This window comes from Zonotrichia albicollis, chromosome 1, assembly GCF_047830755.1.
Source record: "Zonotrichia albicollis isolate bZonAlb1 chromosome 1, bZonAlb1.hap1, whole genome shotgun sequence".
Lineage (NCBI taxonomy): Eukaryota > Metazoa > Chordata > Aves > Passeriformes > Passerellidae > Zonotrichia > Zonotrichia albicollis.
The window spans coordinates 123,887,817-123,913,094 of record NC_133819.1 but is presented as its reverse complement, the minus strand read 5'-3'; the positions used below and the strand labels follow the sequence as shown (position 1 = coordinate 123,913,094).

Below are 25,278 nucleotides of genomic sequence, written 5' to 3'. Positions count from 1 at the left end.
TCCTGTTATTATAAAGTTCTCAGACTTTCTGGAAATTACTCAGGGATTTTTCTCTTTTTTTGACATTATGAGGAGGGCCTGGAAAGGTTTTTCAGTGGCACTGTTCAATTGACAGTAATATATATCAGAAAATCTAACAAAGTGAGAGGTCCTGGGTCTCAAACAAATTTGAATATATAAGCTTACTTCTGGTGAGAAGAGAGTCAAGTTGTGTCAAAGCTTGATGAAGAGCAGTCAGTGTGCAGCAGATACTAGCACAGAGTATTGTATGCCACCCTGGAAAGATACTGAATATCCAGTACTTTAAACAAGTTCACTGTGTTTGTGTTGGATACAAAACTTGCAGCAAAATAGAGTTGAGTCTTGTCTAATTTGGCTGGCACAGCTTTGCTGCAATAGTCATCACACGGATTGTATGAGGAAACACTCTTCACCAGACTGAAAGCTGCAGACCAGCTGACCCAAGGCACTCAGTCTCTATATAGAATCCTTTAGGGGCCATCTATCTGTAAAAGTGGCTTTAAACCCTGAAGTTACACTCAGTACACTCAAGTTACTCACAGTAATAATGGTAATATTTAAGAGAATTCAAAGGATGGGCAGGAAGACAGATGCATATGCAGAAAGCAGAGTTACATGGCAAGAGTGAATGCAATACCTACAGTTCAGCAGTACTCCCCCAGAAAATTACCCAGCCTATTTGGATTCTGGATGCAGTTAGGAATCAGCAGGTCAGCTCATCTTTAAGCTTTCAAACAATCTGATCAAGATATATGCATAGCCACCTCCATTAAGCAATCGTGAAGCAATCAATGAAGCATTAGCAATCATCAGCAAAAGTTGAAAAAACCACAGCAAACCAACCAAAACCCAAATTAGTATAAAATTGGTGGAGTTGCAAAAGCAGAGAGAAAAATTATTTTGCTTTCTCATAAGACCAAGAGTGGCCAAGGGAATGCAGAAAGTGAGCAATTTTACACTGGAACTCCCCAGGATGATGCCAAGCCAGCAAGCTTTAAAGATGCTTTCAAAGAGCAGGACTGAAGGCAGTTTGTCTGTGACAGAAACAGATTTGTACAGTGAATGACAGAAAAGATAAGATTAGGAGCAAAGGTGGTGAGGAGACTGTTGTGGTCATTAGACAGCAGAAAGAGAAGGTCAGAGGATTTATTGCAAAAAGGAAGGTTCCAGAATAGACAACAAAACACAAAATTAAGGAGTACAGATATACTGCCAATATACTGAATGACCAGAAAATGAAGGATTAGAAGAAGTAGTTAAAAAGTGAAAGCAAGAAGGAGTATTTAATTTCTGAATGGCTTTCCAGAAAAGCACAGGCTTATTTAGGAAAGAAGACTGCAAGCAAATCAGCGGGAAAACATGCAAAGACGTCAAATAAGGGATTTTAAAGGACCTTCTTAAAAGTTGCTTTTCCTAAAAATTGGACAACCTTAATGGTGCTTTCATTTTCAAGTCTTTTTGTAGTCTGATAATCTTCCACATTTTTCCCCACAGAAGTAATTGGATTGAAATTTGATTCTTCCGTATACAATCACAGGCACATAGAGATATCGAGGTTCTTGGTAGTAGTTTCACCAGTGGATTGTGTTCTCAGATGGGTTTAAAATAAACACACATTCCCATATTTTCTCTACAAAATTAGAGAAATATTTTGATTGGAGCGAAGTTTCAGAAAGGGAACAGTTTTCATGTCTTTAACTTCATACATATAATTTTTCTGTATTTCTTCAACTTTCTGTTTTTCTTTAAATAACACATTTTTGAATGTATGTTCAGATTGAGGTCTTTATCTTCTAGTCATATCTGTCAGGTATAGCTTTCTTTAAGACAGGTGCCTCCTACACAAATAAAGAATCTCAAGAAGAAGTATAATGGGGAGTTTTAATACTTTTTTGAAATTAGAAATTTAGAGTAATTTTCCCATCATTAACAATATTTTAAATACAAATGCAGACATATTACCCACAAATTGTCTTTGATGTCCCCAGGAGAGGGATGAATATGCCCTTGCAGCTGGTACAAAACCAAACTCACTGAGTGATTTGGTGAGGAGGAAGGGAATGAAGGAATGGTGGTGTATGCACCCTTGAGTAAGCAACCTTGGCAGATTCAATGGCAGAACAGCCAAAAATCGCCCACAGACTTTACTCAAAGGGACAGGGACTTTACAAAAGGCTCCTGTCAGGATCTCTGTTCTTCTGAAACATCATATCCTGTGCCAGATGCATATTTATGTATATGTGACAAGGGATGCAATGGTTTTCATGGCACTTGTTACCCATACAAATCCACCTTCAATTCTGTCTTCCAATTCAGTGTAAGAAAACTGCTAGAACAAAACACACAAGTGAGTAAAGAGGCACCTTGCTAAAAAGCATATAACGTGCCTTAAATTTTCACAGGGAATGAGGAAGTTCCACTATTCACCTCCTCATGTGTCCTTCAAACAAGTCCATTCCTTAGATATTTTCCTGGTGTCCTTCTCCTCAAGCATCCTGCCCTAGTTCCAGCCAGGAGGACAGGGTTAATTATTGCAGTGTCCAGGAGGGGCATGGCTAGGCCCTAGAGACTATATATATAATATCTATATTCTATATATCTCATGTCTCAGTTCTATAATATCTCATGTCATTGCCAGGAGGGCAAGGGGGTGAAAGGATCCCTTGAGTCTTGACTAGATTGATGGAGGCAGCAGTCAGGTATGGTCAGGGCTGAGCACTCTTTTGCAAATTCTTCACTTCATGCACCCTCTGTCATTAGTATTGTTGATATTACTGCTAATTTTCTTATCTCAGTGCTCTTTCCAGTAAATTGCGTTTAACTCAACCTGTGAACTTTACCTTTTGTGTTTCCCGTTCCCCTTTCCATCCCTCCAGAGGAGGAAGGGGCGAGGAGGAGGGGTGACTGGGAGAAAAGCAAGTGCTTTGGATGTTACAGTGGGAACACTGCATTGGGGAATACCATGCCCAAACCATGACACATGCCTCAATAGAGCATCCAAGTTTTTCAGCCAGTTCATTCTGCAAAACACAGCAGAGCAATGCCTGTTTCAAAGATCTTTTCTTAGCAAGTGACCAAAACTTCTATTTAGTATCACGTCCTCTGTAGTATAATGGTCTAGAGAGCCTTCAGGTTTTACGAGTCAAACCTGAAAACCATGAGACTTGAGATAATCTCCCAATAAATATTATTAGTGGGATCACTTCAGAAAAGGAAGAAAATAAGTCAATCTATATAGTTTCCCAGTATTTTTTTCCACCACACTCTTGGCACTTACATTACTGCCAACTAGCATAAAAGCCTAAATTTAAATTGGACTAGTAGCAGAGATACTGTTTTCATAAAATACAGAAACTAGCACACAACAGCCGTCTTCCCCCTCCCCAGAAAAAACAACAAAAAAAGCCCATAAACAAAAAAAATCCCACAAAAAGAAATCAAATGGAAATTCGGAAGAAAATAATCCAGTGAGCTAACATAAATATGTATAACATACATTTGAGGAATGCTATGGTCTCAAATTTTACATGATCAAATAATTATGTAGAATCTGGTGCTCACCCTTATTAATGCCCTGGTAATGCAGGCAGTTCTTAAAGCAAGAACAAATAATAATTGCACATCTCTTATATACTAAGGAAGTCCAAAATTTACTAATGTAAATTAGGATCTTTTCTAGGATATTTGAGCACAGATACTTGTATTTGAGGGTTTTGTACAGATGAATCTACCATTCCATAGATACAGGGCCAGGAGTAACTTCATGAGGCTGCCAATTGGAGTAATTTTCCCCTATGGAGTCCTCCCAGGGCAATGACCTTAATATAACAAAACATGTAGGTAGACACTTAATTGTAATGTCAACAGAGCTACTCATGTGCTTCAAGTTAACCATATGCTTAAGGGTTCTGCTGACCAAGCATTGTATCAGCTTACTTCTATTACTCTTTAAAAGCAGTGGTCAGAATCTCTGGTTAAGCCTCCCCATGTACTGAGATTTTCTGGCTCCTGATCATTCAAACGGAAAGCCCAGGAAACCCTGTATGAGTAACCAAAGGCAGGTGATCTCCTGTGGTATAATCATTTTAATCCTTCCATTCCATTAAGTTCTTCATAAAACCCACTTCTTCCAGTTCAGTCACTGACACTTTGTATGTATAGGCAACACCTGGGGTCCTCTGAGAAGGGAAGAAAACTCCCCTGAATGAAACCTGAGTGGATACTAATTCATAGTTCATACTATTCTGTAGAAATTAAAATCATAAAGACAATAGAATATTTACAACATTTGTGTATCTCTTCTACTATATTTCTTTGGGTTTTTTTTTATTATTGCAAAAAAGCTGTTTTTAAAGCAGAAAATTGTCCTCCAGATGTCCTAAAGCAGATGTCCTTCTGCTTTAGCAGAAATTAAAAATTATTAGCAGACCCGGTTGGAAAAAAATATTTCTCTGATATGTTGCAGTAGAACAATCAATACAAATTCAAGTGACTGGAGTCATAAGAAAGACCACTGTATAAGACTGCTAAGAAAGACTCCAACTTGAAATATCACAGGAAGACAAAAAATGAAACAAGAAAAAGAGAAATATATATGCTGTCATAGAAACCGATCCTTTCACCTACCAGAGGTCCATTACATCCTTTGGACTATGTGACTTCATTGTCTATAGAAGGCAAAGAAATAATCTTACAAACCTGAAGAATTTACAGAAACTAATCCAAGTGTGACATTTAAACATATCCCTTCACAAGGCTTAGTGCCATTATCAATTACGAGAAGAAATTGAAGTGCTTTCAAAACTACTGCAAACAGGAACACACATTTGCCATGTTTTAGGAATATTACCAAGAAAATATTTACACACTGAATACCAATAACCCACTAGTTTGCAATATGTCTATCTAGTGTAGCAACATATAGAATAAAAAACCAGAGAAAATATAAGTAATATTTTCAGGATATATAAACAGTCTTCCTAACACAGGCATTACTGTCTTTGATGGAAGATTTTAAGGATTTTATTTGGCATAGTTACAGATAAAGCAGAACACAGTAGGCTTCTAAAAAGTTTGTGCTAGTCTTATTCTGACTACTGGAACTGGAAGAAGAGAAAAAAATCTTAACATAGAACAAAGCACAATATTGAAGTGTGGAGATGTTAATATGCTGTTTACAACTGTTACTAAATGCATTTGTTCAACATGTTTTATTTGGTTACTGCTTAAATTATATTGATTGTAATAAATATCATATTGTTCAATTCTTTTCTCTGTATCAGCACTAAATAATGTAAGAGCTGCCGTGAAATAGTCTAATCTTACATTACCTATTTTTTATTTTCTACCTAAAAAATAAAAGTAGACATAATTTCCTTTCAATATGCATATTTTATGCATTCATAGCAGGTATAATGGGGATTTTTTTTAAACAAATATTATTTCTTAAGGTGCATCAGGCAAGGTACATGCAATTCAACTACATAAAAATACACTGCAGCACAAGAAGAACATTCACTTGGTCTTGGTATAAACTTCAGTAAAAGAAAACAATTTTCCATAGACAATATACCATCTGTCTCTAAACCATGTGAAAAGAAAAGCTTTTAAAATCCAGCCGCTGCTAATGTGACATGTTGAAACATTAATCACCCCCTAAGGCCAGTATAATTGTAGCTCCATGTTAATTACCTAACAATTAACAGCAGTAATTTCCAAGGGGCAATCAATGAATTAGCTTGTGATTTTCCCACAGACTTGAGTCCCATACTGCCAGCCTGAATGCATTTCAAACTCTGAACCATGGTTCATCAATGACACTTCTGGTGTATGAAATAAAAATTCATTTGCACCCTCACTAATTAGGCTCGATTATATCCCTATGTGTATTACAAACTCTATTCGCTTGCACAAAATCTCTGCCACAGGCATTTTTCTCCATTTAAAAATTCGTTTTCTATTAAATTAGAAGGTCACCTAGCAGGAAAATGTACTAATCAAGATTTTATCACTAACGAATTAAAGGATTTTAATAAGCAAGTTTAATTAAGTTATCCTAAAAAGTGATAATGGCTATCTCTAACCTATCTGAATGTTTATGCAACTATAGGTGGATTATATGCAAGGTATGTATGTAATCATGAACTTTGAAAAACATGCCATGTATACACACAGAAATAATTATAAATGCTGTCTTAAAATGTTCCAATAATTCTTTTACTCTTTTTATTTTTTTATTACATTTCTGCACAAAAATTTATCTAAACTAATATTTCTGTCTGCTTGTTCCTTTAAAAATCATTTGACTTGGTGACATAGTCTTGAGGTAGACTCAATGGCATTTTGGTTGAATAGCATATTATCACCTCCTACTGTCCATGCATAAACCTGTTCTTGGCATACATCAGTGTTAATCTGCTGATTATTAACCATTAATGTAAATAGACCAAGATGTCACCTTCTTAATTTGCTATTGATGTATTAGCTTTTATTCTTTAAAGATTAAAATATTAAGCACTGGGTTTACATCAAGTGGTATTACGATTTCCTTTTTACCATGTTTATGTTTTGTTACCATCAAGAAGGGCAAATTTTGTAGCTAATCTGTTCAAGAAGCCAGATTGGAAGGAATGAATACATTACACTTTCCCTCATTAGACTTCATCAGAATTCCAGCAGTATCACCTTTGTTTGTGCAAAGAACAAAAATGCGAATCTAATGCATTAAATTTGCATCTTTGTTTTCAGGAAAGATATTGCAAATGTGACCTATATTCCACAGGAGACAATGTGCTCAGGTACAAAGTACTACCCTATTTTCTCTCCCAGTTACCTTGCCTTTCACATCCCTTCAGGAGAGGATGGTTTGCTAAGCCAAAGGGAAACCACTCATCCTTGTGCTCCTTAAGTGGTTCAGTTGCAATTCTGAACCAGTAGAAATTCAACATCTGGTCTATAACAAATATGAAATGGGTGAATAACACTTTCCATTCCGGCAGGTATATTTTAGGTTGAGGACAGTCACTCCTGGATTATCATGTTTTTTGGCAGTTTCAATAGGAGGTGCCTCCAGGTCAGCAGAGATGCATGTGATGGGCAGCTCTGTATTCCAGCTTGACAGTCTGATGGTTCTTCAGCTGCCTACTCTTTCCCTCTTTTCCCAAGACACCATCTTTGTAAAACTATTCCCAAGGGGGTAGGGAAGCTCTCCTGCTAGGCCTGATCAGAAGGTTCACTCAAATTCAAGTTTGGTTGAAAGTAACGTTCCTCTAAATTCAAAGCAACTGAAACAAAATTTGAGGATACCTGTCAAAAGTTTTTGTGAGTAGACTCACTCACAGTTTGCCCCCATGTCTTTGAGTGACTGTGGGAATCATTTTCACTGAGGAAGGGGAGGCAACTTTCATGTCTGCAGTGAAGACCCAGGCTAGGAAAAATACCGCCTCCATGGTATCTTGCTCCCTGTTTGTGAGGAAGAAATTCACTACTGGGGACCACCAGGATGGCTTGATTACCCTTGTCCACTGGGCATGTAAGAAACTGTTTGGTCTAAGTGCCGGACTGGGCTCAAGAGATCTGTGGAGAGGAGCTATGTTGGAGTGCTGACTAAAGAGACCATAGAGGTTTGTCATTCTCTCAGAACCACACCTTTAAAAAGTTGCCTGCTCTTCAGAAGTGAAAAGGAGCCTGAAAAAAAACCTCATAAATTGATAATCCCACTCTGTACATCAAGGCCTCACCTGAAACATTCCTGATGGATGTTTTTCCAATATTCCTTTCTTTGGAAACAACAATGGAGATGGCAAAATCTTCCTCACCAGTCTACTCTAACATGTAGTTGCAGCATTCATTAGAAAAGCCATTAAATTGCCTCATTTTTGTAGAAAAACACGCTCGTTTTTTAGAAATTGCCCCCTTCACTGACAGATCTCTCAAATCTCCTCAATCTGCCCAAATAACTTCATAAAGAAATAGATGGATTCACTGTTGAAAATATGATTGTAATCTACATCTCCTGCTTCCTGGAAATATGAAACTCTGTTTTCATACTTAAATAGTCATTTTCTTGCTGCTACATTTGTAGTCATGTTTTCAAATTAAAAATCCTCATATCTTAGTGGTGTGAAATGTAAGACACGTATTAAGAATTTTCAACCTATAATTTTTAAAATGCAATATTTAAACCCATCCCTTGACTTTCTTATGTCTTATGTGCATGTATGTGAATACTCATTTGCTTTAATGCTTAAAATGAAAAAAAAAAATTTTAAAAGCTTATTTTTGTTGTCACAAAATATAACAAACCACCTTAGGCTGTATGTATAGTTGACTTTGTTGTTCATGTTTGAGCTGAAGCTCACCTGGCTAAGTGGTGAAGCATCCACATTTCCAATAAGAAGCAAGTCTTGCAGAGGTACTTTCCCAAAGTACCCACCTCAACAGGCAGATGGGACTGGTTAACCTGACTACATATTGGTCACCTTTTCTCATTCTACAATCTTCCTGAGGAGATAGGTAAGATTCTGTTCCTGATTTCGAAAGAAACTGATGAAGTTTCAAAGAAGCATATGAGTCTTACTTTATCACCTAGTCCACAGTTAAGTTGTACAGTGTAGATAGCAAAACTAAGGTTTTTTGGGCAATGAACATTCCATTTTTAGGTGTCCCAGGCTGCAGGCTTCTAATTCTTCCCCTTAGAAACTATTCTTTATATAAAAGATTTTTTTCATACCCTTAAAATATTGCCTTGTCTTAGTCTCATCATCATCCATTTAGCATGTGAAAAAGCAGTTAATGTGTCATACCCCATATTCATAGATGTAAGTATGAGCTTTTCTCCAGACATGATGAGGCTGCAACTCTAAACCAGTTTCTGGTCATCCTGTCAAATAAATCAAAGGAAGCACACTACAAAAATGTCTTAATCTCTTCCTGGTGTGATGTTGAGCTTTAAAAATAATATGTTGAAGACACACTTTTCCATTGGATTATCTAACGCATTTTGGTGATTCCTAAAGCAAAGCAGCCTAGGTAAACAAGAAAACCTTATTAAATTAAACAAAACAGGGAAAAAACTGCAAACATGCGTTATAGACATGAATTCTCTGAAGAGATAGAAGTAATATAATTTCTCCATCACATGCCAGTGGAATGTTACCAAACATTTTTTTCTCCACATAACACATTTTAAGTTTTGAGCTTTTAGAAAATATCCATCCCAAAGTAGGAGGGATTTCTAAAACTAATTCCATTCTCCTTATCACAATATAACATTTCCATCTATACAGTTTACCCCATAGTGACACATTTAGGTGTTCACCACCGCAAAAGCTGACATTTGAAAGGTAAGGAGAGTGTCAGAGCCAGCACACAGAATGTTCTAATACCTTTCCTCCCAGTTTATGGGAATTATGTGATGATTCTCAGTTCAGTGGGAAACACGAGAACGTAGCAGAGACAGGTGAAGCTGCATTCAGCTTTCACACTCAGTATGGAAAGAGTAGGCGCTCTGGGGAAAGACAATCCTCTTTTGAGAGGCACTTACTGGAAAAAACAGAACTGGAATGGAGGAGCAGTGGAGGATCCAAAGGGGATGCTAGCAGAGAGTCAGATTGGAAGAGTGGTAGTTTATCAGGGAAATCCTCTTAATTAACAGAAGATGGAAAACTGTTTATGCCTGCTGAGCATACAGACCCAGTTGCCTTGTGATCAATAGAATCAATATTTCCCAATGTGGGAAGCAAGAGAGACAAGATGAGAGGCAGAAAAGAGGGGTGTGGGAAGGGAAAGAGCCCCAAGAACAGGGAACAAAACCCTGCTTATGGCTTATGAAAGCATAGCTGGGGAGTAAAGAGATACAAATGGTGCTGTATAGAAAAGCAAGAGGCAACAGTATTGGAAAACACCACTTCTGCCATTTTTCCTGTACCAATAATAAAGGAAAGTAGATTAAGAAAGTAGCCTCCCAGTTAAAAAAGAGAAAACTGAAAGACAAAAATCTAAAGCATTTCAGGGATGAACAAGCTATAATGGTAAATACCTAAGAAGCTAGAAAGGGAATAATTTCAGTAAGTTCAGAAAAATTTCCAAATATTCTGAGGTTTAACCAAAACCAAAATTCAATACCAATTCCCTTATTCTTATAGAAAAGATAAAAATTAAACAGTAGTAAGGAACTGACAAACATAGGTATTGAGTTTCATTTAATTATTTCCAGAAAATATTTGCTATTTTCTTGACTGTTTCTAAGTTTGATTCAAGACAATTTACCATTTCTGTCTTTAACCACGTCTTTATGAGTCCCAACCATGAGACAAAATCATTCCTTTGATGTATTTGCCCCAGTAGAAACATTGATTAAACAATAAGGAAAACTTGGAGGGAACAAAGAAAATAAAAACAAAATTCCTTTATGAATTTCACACACCACTGAATTCCATAAACTGAAAACATATTTCTGTCTTCTCAGTCATCTCTCTCCCCGCTCCTTGTTTGAATGCAGTGAAAAAAAAAAAAGATATTGTCTTTAAACTTCAAAAGATTTCTCCCTTCTGTTGTCCTTAGAAACATTTTTCAGGTCATCAAAGTGTATTTAGCACTCAATGATTTCTCAATGAAAAAGTCAATTCTTCCAAAAGGAACACTTGTTTCCTATCAGTTTGCTTACCTAGGTGAAAAAATAAAGCAAGGAAAATCAGAACTTATATAATAAAAAATACTGTGCAGACTCCAACAGGCAGTACCTACTATATTTATTATATGTGAATGGTATACACTGTATTCAGAAGAAAATAATATATGAGAATTGTCTTTTCTCTTTTCCTATTTTCCTTATCACAATTTGTAATTATATTTTATTTCAATTTGTGCAAAAAAAAAAAAATCACAATTTCTAGTGCAAAATCTATTATTGATATGAAGTTAATTATTTAGATCTGTGTTCATCTACTTTGGTGACATCACCCAAGAATGGTGATTTAGTCAGTTCGGCAACCTGTTTCAGGTGGTTTAAATTCTTTATTTCTCTCTTTATTTTACATTTCTAAGAACTTATTTTGCTTCTGCTATTTTTACACAATTTCTGTGAAATTCAGTGAGACATTTCATTGAGGTCTAAATCTAAAATGATACAATTTATTAAAAGCATTCCAATGTTTCCTGCAACTTCACTTAGCATAGTCCTATTACCAACGTCTTATTAACTTAAACTTTATTGACTTCCTTAAACCTCAAATATAAGTTTAACTGTATGTGTACTGAAAATCAGCCCTTGAAAGCTTCATGTTGGTATCACATCAGTAGATATATTTCCAACTCATACACATTTCCAGGTACATAAACTTGACTATGCAAATGAATTTTGCTCTTTTTATGTACAACACACTAAGAAACTGAGGCATTGATGTCTGCAATCACCTTCCATAAAATCAACATTTTACTGACAGAGACTTTGTCACTTGTTGATACAATTTTGAGTGACCTTTGGACAACTCTGTTTCTGTGCTTCTGGACAGGCTTCAAGGCAAAAGTCAAATTTTAAAAAGGATTAGTGTTTTCCAGTGTGCAGATGTCCATTCTGGAGCATAGATTCACAAGTGTCACAAATCCTTCAATTCTCCTAGTGTAAAGGTGTGCAGGACGTGATTCTCCTACATTACAACATTTTGGGATATTTCATATTTTTTTCTCATTTTGTCTTGGGTCATAAGCCAGATTCTCCAAGTGTTTCATATGAAAAGCAAGTTCTGCAGCATAACATAAAAAAGATTTTAATGAGGGCACTTCCCAGGACTGTGGCAGACCTACATACCACTCTACATTATGGTTTTTGTGCAACATTCCAGCAACTGTTCCACTTTACTTGGCTACTAGTTCTTCTTGTTTATGTCTCCATCCATCTCTTGTATGGCAGAAAAAAAAATATTAGGCATTATTTCAGTCTAAATTTTAGCTCTTCTCTCTGGATGTTGAAGACTGATGTTCTAATCTTCACTTGAAATGAAGTAAAGGACAGACTTGAACACTTTAGGTTGCACCTTCCACCACACAGTCATTCTTTGTTCTTTCACCTTCCTGAAACCAATAAGTGGGAGATTTTGGTTCATATTTGCATTTAAATCCATAAGTACACATATGAATAAGTAAAACATATACATGCATATGTTCCAGTTCAAAACTGGAACATTCAATTAAAAAACTAAATGCAGTTAAGAGTTCTGACAAATCTAAAATAAAACCTGGAAATCCTCTATTTAATTTAAGTTGAAACACCACTACTCTGGAAAAATTATAGCTCTACAGGAGAGTGGCAGGTAGTGAGTATCTGCTACAGGTATGTGAGAAAACAACCTTTAGTAGGAAGAAAGGTTGTTCAAAGAAAAAATCAGAAGGCTCAAACTCACAGAAGGTTTAATAAAATCTCAGCATTGTCAAATGGCCAGAAGGAATTCAAGCAAGGTAGGTTAAAGCTTCTTCTTGGATTATTGAAGCCACCCTGTACCAAATAAAATAGCATCTCTCAAGCAGTTACTGATTTTCACCCCTTTAGACTCCTCCTTAAAAAACTGCCTTTTTCCTCTATCCCTACAAATCATAACCCTCTGGGAGTGGTTATTCTGGTGGCCACCTGTAAGTATACAGGCCACAGTGAATAACCTAGTGTGCACCTGTAGTTACTGTTACTGCATCTTTCTCCTCTTCACAGTCTTTGCTCCAGCTTCAGTGAAGTCCCAGATTATGAAGAGTGTGGGAGGTGGATGTCTCTGTAATTTTCTGCCTCTGCAGTAGAATAAAGCACCAATGCTTTTGTGGAGTTACAGGTGTTATCTAAATATACTTGCAATATGTAATGTGCAGTATCCACTTTGGCAGGCATCAATAGCTTGGCATATCTGCTGTGAAAACAAAGAGAAAATATATTGGTCTGTACAATAAGGGGTGCATGTGCATTCCTGGGAAGCTGAAGAGACAATGCAGGAAAGGGTAATCATTGTTATCCCAGCTTCTGCTGGGCTTGGAGGGGTGGTTAGAGCACTCCAGCATTCCCCATGTGCATTTCTCCTTCAACAGAGAAAAAAGGTTTTGTTCATCTGTTTGAAGCTCTGCACTCCTCTTAGGTTTGCCCTCCTCCTTATTTCAGATCTCTCTGACTACTAAATTTTCACTTCATCTATTCTCACCTTTATCTTTAGATACATATTTTCACACCTGATACTCATTTTCATACACTGTTTTGAGGCTTCCCTAGCAACATAAGCTTCTGAATTCTCATTCACATTTAGGTGTAAACATCTGCTACAAGTTCCTGAAGTCCATTCTGATGGAGACTTTTGGCTCACAGTCTCTCAGCAGTGTTCCCCCACACTTTTTAAGAGTGCCTTTGTTGTTACAAATCCAATCTTTTTTGAAGTTTACATTCCCACCTCCTCCTCTATCACTGTGCATTTCTGTTACAGGCACATCACAAACTGCTGGCTACTACGGTAAATGCAGATGATGGCTTCCCTGTAAATTAGATTTGTGTGTGCAAAACCGATGCTTGTTTACACACTGGAATGATGCCAAATACTAGCTCAGATGAAACAAAATATTTATGAATTGGATAAACTGGAAACTTACATCTTTATAAGTTGTTCAGAGCAGATTCAGGTATAATTTCCCTTCCTCTGCCCCATTCTTCCTAAGGACTATTAGAAATACTATCTTTTTAAAAGACATAGCTCTTTAATTTATACTTAGTAATATTAAAGCAAAAGTTTAAAACAATCCTTTATGAAACAAGTGATCTTAACTATTGTAATTCACATGAATTTAATTACACTGATTTTAAAAAGTAATTTAAATATTGCTTTAAGAGAAGCTGGTTTTTTGCTACCATAATAAAATAACTTGTTTTATACAAGATACAGAAGAATATAATTTGATCATTTCTTCTGTTAGCCTTTGTTACATAGATTTTTACATAATCATTACTCATAATGTTCTGACAGATAATGCTATTACTAGCGTTACAATCTTTGCTATTATTATAAAAAATCTGGCTTTGTGAAAATTTTAATTTATTAAAATGTAATGAAAGCACATCTAACATGAACCATAATTTATGAAAATTTTAGATGTGCTGCTTGACATTCATGTCATCAGGCTTCAAAAGTTTCACATCTGAAATGTGAAATTACACAGATTTATAAAGATCCCTTTTCAGCATGTTAGCTGGCACTATCTTCTGTAAAATGTATATATTTGGCTTTAAAGAGACAGGCGCATGTAATTTTAATGTCAGCACCAGCATCACCAAAAAGTGCCCTGGCAATCAGTGGAAAGGTTTAATAGGTTTCCTGTCTTGTTCTTAATTTGCTGAAATTACAAAATCAATACTTTCAGTTGTAGCTGCAGCTACCCGTTTTACTGCTTTAAGATAAAGTCTACAATAAAGTAACCTTCACTTTCAATTTGTAGCACAGAACATCAGGGTGTTCTTGGCCACTAACTAGTCTTTCTATTCTCAGCCCGTTTGAGACATTCCAGGTGTGTGATGTTGCCCTTCAAAGGAGAAAGGTGCATTTTGTATTAAGCATCACTCTCATCAGTGACTTGGTTTGTTTATTTTTTAACATCTCAGTCTATTCTCTCCTAAAGTCACCTCTGCATGGGTTGTTCCTTATTTCCCTATTTCTCTGTGTTGATATTCTATACTACATAAATAAGTGATTGGTGTTGAAATGGCCTAATCTTTATTTTACTCCATAGTCTCCCTTTCTGACAAAGGAGCATATTTTTCTGCAGCAGCTAAAAAAGGAAATTCTCACAGTTAGTCACATTTTTAATAGTGAGCATGATCACTGCATATGCAAAAGGCCTCTGAAAGGACCAGATCAACACCACTGGAAAGGTCAAGCTCTTTCAAAGAGCAAGAAGGAAAAAACAATAAATAAATAGCCTTCCATGGGCTTCTCTGCTATGCCTCCTGTCTCTTTAATGATAGAAATGAAAAAAACATATCTTTACACAATCATTTAGTCTTCCAGCTCAAGTCCAACCTTTCCAATGAGTATCTGTACTCAAAAAATATAGTTGTAAGATGGCATTTTGACCCTCTCATCCCTGCTTCAGGAGCAATTAAAATTTTTTAAATTTGAGGATTTTTTTGTTTCTGTTTTTCTCTGGTAACTGAAATATTTTCAGCATATAAGCTCTCTTCAGCACTTAGCTGAGCAACATTCTGGAGCTATTAGCACTGGAGAAGGGCCTTGGCTTGGTCCTCTTCTAGGGAAGCAATAAAAGAATCTTAAGCTGCTGCTCACAAAAGAATGCAGCATAAGATGTCTCAGTGCTTTCCACTGATGCAAAATGTATTCATTTCAAGGAAAAAGAGCTCTCAACACCTGCTACCCCAAATGTTAATGAATACACACACACATGCACACACACACGTGCATATTATGCTTTTCTCTTCTCAGCTGCAGCAATTTCAAGTTGGAAATTTTACTCATAAACAACACATGATGGAGCAAGTATACTGTAAAACAGAAAGCACCGTTGATCATGGATGGAATACAGAGCCTCCAAATGCCACAGCTCCCTTGCTTCATGCTTTACATTTTTAACTAGAGGGTCAAGGTAAAAGCATGCTATTTATCTTGTGATGTACTCTGTGTAAATGAAAATTCAGACTAGATCTAGAAACAATATTGCACCAAAGGAAAAAAAAAAGCATTTGTCTCTAAACAAGTCAAGAGAAATGCCAAATGATTCAATGAAGATCACTTGTGTCACTTATGTTTGTTTTGATTGGTCCTCCAGTGTTTACAGCACTCAACTCAGCAGGCTCAGAACCCCAAATCTATATTTAATTTAAAGCATTGCACCATCACTCAAATCTTTCAGCAGCCTCACTACAGTCTAAAGAACAAGAGCAGAGGGACTTGTTTACATGGAGCACTTTTGCATGCTCCAAGGGACTGCAGAATAGTTTAAAAACAAATTATATCGAGATATAAAGGAAATGAAATTTTTTTTTGTGTAACAATTTTTCAGTACTTGTAGGATTTTTGCCTACATTAAATTCTGTCAATTTTCAGGTGTTCTCAGCAAGAGACCATATTGCACGACAAGATAAAATATTCCAAAAGCAGATATTAAACTGCAAAATAAGATGAATTTGAGAAAACTTACTTTTTATCAGAACTAATACAATGATCAGGAAACATAATGTATTAAATACAGCCATTGCTATGACACTGAAGGCTTTGTAAAAATTCACAGCAATTTAGAGAATTAAATAGAATAAAATAAATAAACAACACACATTTGAGGGCCCAGTCCTTTCAGATGCAGAAACCAAAGTTTTACAAAGATAACTAGCTGAAGGGAAAAACACCTAAATGCCATTTAAGCATACACAGGTAGTCTTAAAGCATGTCTGGCATGTCAAAGGGAATGAGCCCTCAGCTTCTATTAACAGCAGCCAGGGTAGAATGCACTTGCTGTTTTGCAGAAGCAGCCCTGATGCAAATGGGGAGTTACTGATGTTGTGTGCGCAGTGCCAGGGAGCAGAAGCCTTCCTGCAGTAGCCATGGTGGTAGCATGCAGCAGCACAGCATTACTGCAGGGCTTTTCATCCTTGTCAGCCCGCTGGTGTAAAAGTCCCTAACTAAATTTAGGGGTCTCTCCGGGGAAAAGAAGCAGAGATAGAAGAGAGTTCAGAAAACTAGACGTGCTTTATCTATGTTTATCTATTACTGTCCAAGTTTTCCCAACATGCCACGAGGTTTAGTGGGAAACCTGTCACCTTGTTTGGAAAGGCAGGAGTTTTTTACATTCGCCCCACCTTGTCATCTCCCTTTACAGTGGCTGCTGGCCTAGAACTGCTGTCCCTGTCCCCTAGATGGGCCGTTCCAAGCATGGAGTTTGATCAAAGCCTGTCAGCAAAGTTGTCTGCAGATGCTACTCACTGTGAAGCATGTTTCCTCCTCAATGGCTCAGTCATTTGCAGGGCCCTGGGCACGAGGAGGTTCTGCTTTGCAGGAACAGGCAGTGAATGAGTCAGTCCAGCTCTCCTCCAGCTAGGATCAGAGTGGTGCCAGGTCTGCACACCCAGCCCAGCTCCCTCGGACAGGAGGAGAAGGCAGTGCTTGGGGAGAGGGTATCCAGAGCTTTCAGCGCTGGGCAGTCTCCAGCCTTCAGGAAAATGCAGAGAGGGAAGGAGAGCAGAGCAAAATTAGCTTCAACCCTGGAAAAAGGGGACAGGCTTGTAATAGTTTTCTTCCTCTTACCAGAAACATTTGTCCTGCATCTGTGTTTCTTTCAACCCTGTTGTGCTTCTCAGCAGACAGGGTAATTTGACCCAGAGGATTTTGGCTATCTAAGCTATGCTTAATCATTTGGCCCCATTACATCACTACAAAACAGTTCAAAATAGAGGGCTCCTTTTAATAGATTTCTTGCTTCAGTTAACAAAAATTATTCAAACTTCAGTTTTAGCTGAGCTTATTAAAGCAGGACTGTGTTTAAGTTATAGTAATTGTCAATAAAGTCCTTTATAGCAGATTGAACTCGGCATATTTTAAACCTTGCCAATTTGAGACAGTTTCCATAAAAAAAGGAGAACAGCAATGTTACAGAGTGATAACTCAAAAATGGAAAAAAGGAATTATTTAGCATAAAAGGAATTATTTAGCATAGTAAAAGGAGGTATAACTAGGAGTAATGGGAGGAAATTAATAAAGGGAATATATCAGTAGGGGAAAAAGAAAAACCTGACTGTGAGTTAACCAATAGAAAAATTTCCCTGGAGAGCAAAGAGTAGACCACAGCTAGCCAATTTTAAAATAACTGGCCAAAACACTACCAAATAAATAAACAGGCTGGAAATAATTTTGCAGCCATACAGAGAGAAGACTACGTTACCATTCTGTTCCCTGCTTCTAAATTTTATGAAACTGAGCAAGTAAATTGAGGTTTCTGATTGACAAATCTAATGAAATTCAGCATTCTGGCTGCTGAGATGTAATTGCACAGTTTTTATCTTTGCCAGCATCAGAAGTTAAAAATAAAAAGAAAGGAAAAATGTTTGGTTTGTCTTTTGTGGGTTTTTTTCCTTTTAATTGAAATTAATTTTGTTGGTCAGGGTTAATTGAGCTATCTAGTAAAAATTTGGTCCTTAATTGACAAAAAAATATTAACAAGAAAAATAGCAAGTTAAAAATAACAAGAACTTAAATTGCATTTTTTAAAATAGATAATTTGCAACAGTAAAACAAAGCAGAAGAGCCAAAATGCTCTTACATAGGTATCTATCTTACATAGATACCTCAAAATTATACCAAAATATGAGAATTTCTGAAAATTCAGAATAAAAATTAACATTCTTTTGAACTCCTTGTTTTGGAAGAGATTATGTGAAGCATTGTGGTTATTAAAGACAGGTAATTGAGGCAACATAAATGTGTTTGTGAGGTTTAATATTATTTTACAATTTTTTAAACATAATTAAAAATAAACTAGCAGTTAAGATTAATAGCAGGTTTGAAGGCATGAAATGGGCTATCCCATACTGACTAGCCAGCAATACCTGTTCAATAAAAAGGATGAGAATGTTCCCTTGGTGTTAGGCTTTTTTGGATAGTATAAAACTTTTGAGTTATTCAATGTTTGCAGTAAAATTTGGAAAAGGGGTTAATTGAATGTGTGATTGAAATTAGAAAATGTAAATCCTCTGAATCATTTCTGTATATTTATGACTATCATATTTTTTGACACAAAGATAAAATAATCAAGAGATTTGGTTTTAACAGCATTACATGTGAAAACATTGGAACAATTTTTTAAAATATTGTTACAATGTATGAACAGTTTATATTTCATTGAGATTTAAAAATATTTTTTCTTTATATTTTAAGTCCTACACTTACTCACAAATTTATTGTAACATGCCATAAACCCTTGCATCTAATTACTTTTTAATCACATCTTCTGACACAGATGATTTCAGTTTTATTTACGGTGAAAACAGAAATCACATCACAACTCTGACAGGCTTGGATCAAACCAATGTTAATCTGCACAACTGAAATTTTGTAGGATTATACATGTTTCAGCACTAAAACTTGTGCTTGTCATATATTTGTCCTTTATTTTTAAGAACCAAAAGTTGAATTTCTATATAAGGCAGAGAACTTTAAAAGCAAATGACTGCAGAAATCCCCTACAAAAAAAGAAATCTTTATAGTACATTACACAAATATGAATGTTATTATTTAGAAGTTTTAAGTAGAATAGTTAGGATGTAAAATTATATTTTAGAGTGTGATTAATAGTACTGAAAGATTAAGACATTTATGTAAGTGGGGTTAGGTTTATGTTTTTGTTATTAAAATCAAAATGTGATGCACATAAATTCTGTTTAAATATGTAAAATTTAAAAAATGTATTTTTTGGTTTTTCCAGGACGTTATTTCATTTGGTATAGAACTTCAAAGTACTCTAATCTTAGCCTGTAAATGCACAGCTAAAATAAACAAATTACAAAGGAAAAAAATCAATCTAACTTTAAGTAAAGTAGTGTAGTTTGAGATCAGTGCTTTTTTTGTTAGGTATAAAATAGAATGATTTCCTAACCTGATCCTCCCTAGCAATGTTGCCAATTTTCAAGTTATTTATAAGAAACTGCAGCAACAAATAGTCGTGTTGCAACAAAAAGCTTATGACTGTGTCGTAAAAATATTGATATCCTTGCTATTTTTACATTTAAAATCTCTATTCAAATATGTTTGAGCATTTCAGGGCAACATAATTTAAAAAAAAAAAAAAAAAAACCAAACATATTGAGGTTTAAATGTAAGCGCTCCTCAGCAATGATCCAGAGCAAGGTTGTGTCTGCCTCACGCTGCGAGTCCCCATTCACCCCGAGCATTTCACGTGTGTGAAACGTGTGGAGGGCGAGGTGCAAGGTAAACAGTGCAACAAGTCTCCGGAAGCTGATTTTTTAAAATATTTGATTATTTTTCTACATTTAAAGTCACAGCTTCAGAGCTGAGTTAGCTTACAACAAGAACATAAAATTCAGCAAGGAAATTTTACATAATATTATATAAATTTAATTTTAAATATCTATCTGGAGAGAGATAAAATTGTATCTTACAAATGCCCCATATTTTAAATGCTTTAACTATAACAGAGTGATTTCAGAGAGAAAGTATTCTATAAGTTATCTTTCCTTTAGAACTTAAGGAAAAGCCAGTATAGTAATAGTCCTCGTAACTCTTCCTTTCATTTAGTTTTCTTAATTTGGTTCTGCTCACTTCCCTTTGCTTCTTGTTTTTCTGCATTATTTGTATTTTAACACGTGTAGCTAACAAGAAAATCTTATTTAGTGCCATGCTTTCTAATTATTTTCATTTCTATAGATACTTTGGAAAACTCATATTCTCACAAGTAACATCCTTCTGGAAAGTGACAAAACCCCAAAGCTGTTTCAGTAAGGTACTGTTTCTGCACCTTACCCTGCCCAAGACAGAAGATAAGGGGATCTTTTACAAGACAGTTTAGACACTCCATGCCGTGTCAACTATTTGGAACAGAAAAACAAAGAGGCTAAAAAGCAAAGCCTTAGGACTTTATTATTTTTCCTTCTTAAGATCTGCTACTTAGTAGCATTTTTTGATAGTACAGACTAAATTTCACCCCAAAAACCAAGAAGGAGTCACAAACTGCCTCAGCTACAGCAGCTCTGCGCTGTGCAAAACAAGAATACACTCCAAATCTTATTTACCTCTGGCCATTTAGTGTCTTATCTGTAGATGTAAGAAAACATGATCTTCCCCTTTGATTATGCTTTAGTTTAATCACATGTAAGTGAAGTCTTTATTGCTGATGCAGAATTTTGCAACTGAGCTTTTCCTTTTCTGTAGTGCTATAAGATTCAGAAGGCAAACCATGCACTCATTCTAACAAAACAGTATAATAGGGATGGAGGGGAGAAGCAATTTGAAGTCTATAGAAAGGTTACCATAAAATTTACATTTTCCATAAAATATAAGTAGCCACCATTTTGCTGTAATCCCAGAGCAGCAACGAAATGGTGGTACAGAAGAAAACTACCCTATCAGACACATTTCATCATTGCTTCTATCCATCACTATCTCCTTTCTCTAGCATGATTATCATTTATTCTCCTTCTTACAAGCAACATCCTATTTTAAAACTAAAAATTGATAAATATACCATAGTAAATAGATAAGGTGTAATTATCAAACTAAGACTACATGCTGTACAAGTCCTCTCCCCCTCACCCTGCTTCAAACTGCAAAAAAGTACTGCGTAGTGTATCTATCACACACTGATGAACACATCCCTTGGAACTGCTACTGTATGAAAGCTGTATCCTAGAGGTAGAGCACATGGTATGGAATATGGCTCCTGCATTGGTCAGTATGTATTTTAATTATTATATGATGAGATATACATAAGTAACACTCAGAAGACCAAAATGGCATAAATGAATTGATTTTGATTGCAATGTACAATATTACATTTTGTGAAACATTTTATATTTAGGTGAATGTATGTGTATTGGCATTCTCGGTTTAGAAATTATATATTAAGGCATCAATTTTGATGAGCAATGCCATTCTTTCTTTCTTTCTTTTTTTTTTTTTTTTTTTTTTTTTTTGTTATTGCATGCTTTTCAGGTATGGAAATCACTGCCTACTTGTACATAAAGAGGGAAACAGTATTTGTATTTTGGTGCAGGTCTATTCTGTGATACTGTGCTATACATACGAAAAGAATTCATAAAGTTTATACTGTAATCTCTAAAGAAGCACTATGTGTTATAAGTTTTATTAACTAGGTCCTAAATTTATAAATTTGTTATAAACCAGAAAAGTATATTCTGTAATATATTTTCTAAAAGTATGTTTGGTGTTTATTACTATAAATATGTAATGAAGTTAAGATGAATCACATTTTCAAATACAGCATGTAGTAGCAAAAATGTTCTTGTTTTTCAGACAAGAATATATTAGATTTCAATATCGTGTTATAGCTAATAAATCAGAAAACAAAAAAATGTGGGTCTTTTAGGTTATAGTGGATACCGAATTTAATTTTAAGGAGAACTTTTAGAAAACGTCCTTAATGATGTGAAATTTGTTTGCACAAATCTGCAATTATGTACAAGTAAAACAAATGTCCTGTGCCTTCCTAAGTCCTCCCATTCTTTTCCAGTACAAAGCCAAGAGTATTTAGGTAACACTGCCACCTATTGCTTAAAGGTCATAGTGACTAAAATCCGGTCCAGTTTTTTTATCACTCATCTTTGCTCGTTTTGACTACTATGCTTTCATTATTTCTAACAACTGAATGAGACTTTCATGTTCTTTCATGTAACAAATAATAAGCATCTGCCTTCGATACTATGACTATAATTTATCTGGAATCAATGAACATTTAAAAGACTTCCAGTATCAATAAAATTAAGTTTCAAAAAATACTAAGAAAATCAATTTCAAATACAAAATCCATCCACAAAAATAAATAAAAAGAAGATTCTTCAGGTTACAGCATGGCCAATATTGCACAATCCAATTTATTTGTTAAATATGAGTTTTCTAATAGAATCCAAAATAGCAAAATACCGTTAACATTTTGCAAGTGGATAAGCAAATGCTCAAATTGTAAACATACATCTGCAGGTCTTTTAAGGACACAGCTTGAGAAGCATGCAAATAAGTCAGTATAAGATCAGACCTAATTCTTTTCAGTAAATAATATTGTTTTCGGGACAACAATCAAAAAAACACTAATTCTACATCTAAAGAAGGATCATTCCATAAGAATAACCTTTGTCAGCTTGGAAAAAAAAAAAAAAAAGAAAGAGAGAGAAAGATAATTATTTCCACTTCTTTAAAAGAAAAAGTGAGAAAAATATATTTGGTCGTACTAAGGAAAGTCGTATGAATCAATCAGGAAGATAACTTAAGACCGCTTATATAAACTATAGAGTATAAGTACTGTCTAGGTTAATTTGCAGAAATATAGAAAGATTACTTAGTTTGGAAGAAAATTTATTGTTCAAAGGCTCTTTTTTATCCTCAGTGTATTACTCAGTTTACATGTATAAAATAAGTTGACTTTAATTCTTCACTACAGGGAAGTATCTGTATATTGTATAAAATCCCTTATATTATCTTTTGTTATTAGAAGAAAATGTACAAATCCATTGTTCTTGTGCCCAGAAATGTTAGAGTTATTGTGCAGAATGCTGACATTTGTCCTACATTAAAATATATCACTAAGAGTCCAGTTCAATTTCAAAGATTTGTGAAATTTTAAGACAGATGGATGCACTCAGGAAGAGCAAAAATAGAATATATTTTAAAAAATAAAACCAGTTTTTTTTTAGTTTTGCTTAGTTTGTTTGTTAGTTAGCTTGTTTGTTTCTTTTGAGACAGGGGGCTCTGCTTGTTTGTGTGGTTTGGTTGGGTTTTTTTTCACCTATATGCAGGTATTTTAAATCTCAAATATTTAAAATGTCCATGGTAGCATAGAGAGTATTTAGACAAACAGAAGGAATCTACATGAAGGATAAATTCCTTATAGAATTTTTTTTTTCCTGTAATCATAACTACATCCTTTCAGAACTAAGAAACAACATTAAAAAAAGCCTTGTTCTTGCAGTTAGGGATTCCTAATCTTTTCCTCAGTCTTATGGTTTTTCCCCATGGAATTTTTAACCATTTCTCTCCTGCTAGAAGGTTGCCTCTCCAAACAGTCAGCTCTTACAGCCAAGCAATGTCCAGAACTAATGTCAGAAAGGGAATAACTGAAGAGAAATAGATTTCTACACACCTTTTTTTATTTTTCCTGTTCTTTTTCTTATTTCTACACTTTCAACTGTAATAACAATATATGATTCTCACACTGGTGAAAAAAAACCTGACCTTTGTTTTCTCTTTTTTACTTCTCTAAATAAAATGAATATTCAAGACATAGAAATGTTATATATTAAATGAAAATTTTTGATTTTTTTCAGATTTCATTAATTGTTTATGTACCTAAAAGAATTTGATACTAGAGTATTCAGCCTTAAATTCACTCATCTTAGTACAGTAGAATGAATTATTAATGACCTAATTGCTAAACATTGATTTGTAATGTAATTACTTGTTTAATGCACAATTTTACGTAAATATCAGACCAAAACCTAAAATTGTGGTGCTTTTAATAATTTTTTTTTTTATGAAATACACCACTTGTATATATTCACATATAAAAAAATGTCCTTGTTTTCTCCTTTTACAAACTTTCTTTTGGAAACTGTAATATGTTTCCTAAACAAATGTTTCAAAAGTTTGCAAGTATATTTTTCTCCACCTCTTTTACTATCTAAATTCCTATATGACTAGACATAAATTTTGTATCAGGAAAAAAATTAATTATCTTAAAAGAGTATTCAAAATGTGTAAAGAGAACAAACAAAAAAGGAATACATTAAATTAAGTGCAAGAAACCTAGAACAGGTGCGGAATAAAATGCAATGTTTAAGATCCATAAGCTACAGAAGGCATTTATTAATAATTTGTTAATTTTATCTCCAAAATAATATTCACACTTGCACTAAATCAATTTTTTTATAGATAGTCTCAAAATCAGTATAATATTTTGTATATCCTATATAGAAAGATTAACAGGCAGGCACATGCATACTGAAGCGCTTGTGAAAATGCAAGTATGTTTTGCCTCTTAACATTTGTGTGTTAAAATGCATTTAATTCAGACAAAGATGCAACTTAATGCAAGGAATAAATACAGCTTAGGTGAAAAAAATGTATCTTCCTTATATATCTGTTCTAATCTACACACCTCATGTCAGAATGCACATAAAAATGCAGAGATACTTATACTTCCACTGCTAACATTATCATTACTTTTATACTTTGGCTTTACTAGATCATTGCTTTAAATGAGCATCACAGAACCAATGGAGCTTCAGTCTCTATGTTACATTTTCTTCATAATCATTTTCAATTTATTTTTTTCTTGCATGTCATCATTTTAATGTAAATCTTTCTTTTTCTTTTCAATAAAATGAAATGATTAAGTAATCCTGCTTTTTGCATGATTAAAGATGACGGATAAGCTTGGGTGGATAAAAATCAAGGCTCCTAACAGAATCTGTGCACCTCGCATGTCAGAATCCTTCCAGCTCGTTCAGTGCTAATGACAGAAAAAATTAGCATGTCTGTGAGTTGCCTA

At 35.0% G+C, this 25,278-nt stretch overlaps 2 long non-coding RNA genes across 8 annotated transcripts in view; one reads left to right on the top strand and one right to left on the bottom strand.

The window, feature by feature from the left end:
* Nucleotides 1–10,570: 10,570 nt before the first annotated feature.
* On the bottom strand, nt 10,571–17,415 carry LOC113459207 (uncharacterized). Its single transcript, XR_012577248.1, has 3 exons — nt 17,295–17,415; nt 16,974–17,199; nt 10,571–12,093 (listed from the first exon to the last, which is right to left on the bottom strand). It is a non-coding gene; the product is annotated as an uncharacterized LOC113459207 (long non-coding RNA).
* A 3,724-nt stretch (nt 17,416–21,139) lies between these two features.
* LOC113458997 (uncharacterized) overlaps nt 21,140–25,278 on the top strand; it is a 31,230-nt gene continuing 27,091 nt past the window's right edge. For 3 of the 7 annotated variants that reach the window (XR_003379857.2, XR_003380118.2, XR_012582881.1), the window contains exon 1: nt 21,140–21,446. This is a non-coding gene — a long non-coding RNA (uncharacterized LOC113458997). The remainder of the gene's footprint in view (nt 21,447–25,278) is intronic. The other 4 variants (XR_012582879.1, XR_003379946.2, XR_012582882.1 and 1 more) reach the window with 4 other exon arrangements.